Source organism: Callorhinus ursinus, unplaced genomic scaffold (genome assembly GCF_003265705.2).
Source record: "Callorhinus ursinus isolate GAN/ISIS: 27379988/994484 unplaced genomic scaffold, GSC_fseal_2.0 scaffold66, whole genome shotgun sequence".
Classification (NCBI taxonomy): Eukaryota; Metazoa; Chordata; class Mammalia; order Carnivora; family Otariidae; genus Callorhinus; species Callorhinus ursinus.
The window spans coordinates 7,085,204-7,085,924 of NW_027397128.1; positions in this window are offsets into that span (position 1 = coordinate 7,085,204).

Below are 721 nucleotides of genomic sequence, written 5' to 3' on the forward strand. Positions count from 1 at the left end.
CTCCCTCTTCCTTCTTTACCCCCATGGCCCCCATCAAGGCCCACGGAATCTATCAGCCCCAGTTCTTACCTGCCCCCGCCCCCCATCCTTTATACTGTTGGGGGGGGCGGCCTCCTCCCTAAAGGAACAGATTGGATCCTGTCATTCCCTGGCTGGAAAGCCTCAGCCTCGCACTGCCCTTCCCTGTGGCTTTGATTGGGCCCAGGGGGCCCTCAACCCCTCCCAGTTACTGAGGCCCAGGTCAAATGCCATCGCCCTCGGTGAACTCACCGCACACACTTCCTCATAAACTGGAAATGAGTTCCTCATTCCTCTGCTCTCCCATAGTACTGGATATATTTATTTCATTCTGCCTGTCTTAGGACTGTGCACCGGTCTGTCTCCCCTTGTAGCCTGGGAGCCTGCTGGGAATAGGAGCCGGGTCTAATTAATCTTTCTCTTCTCTGAGGCATGTAATCTGACGTCCTTAACATAGTAGGTCCTTAACAGATAGCTGTTTGAATTGATTCTCCCCCCCTTAAGTATTTGGAAACCTGGTACAAAGAGGACCGTCTTCCTAGTGGATTCCTTCAGTGAGGCGGGTAAAGATGATCTTTAGCCCGGGGCGGGACAGCCCACTTCTTTACCCCTTGAGAGCTTTACCCCTTGAGAGCCCGGCATCAGTCCTCTATAACCCTCACCGCTCCAGACACCGCTCTCCTTCCCCCAGAGAAGGCAAAAG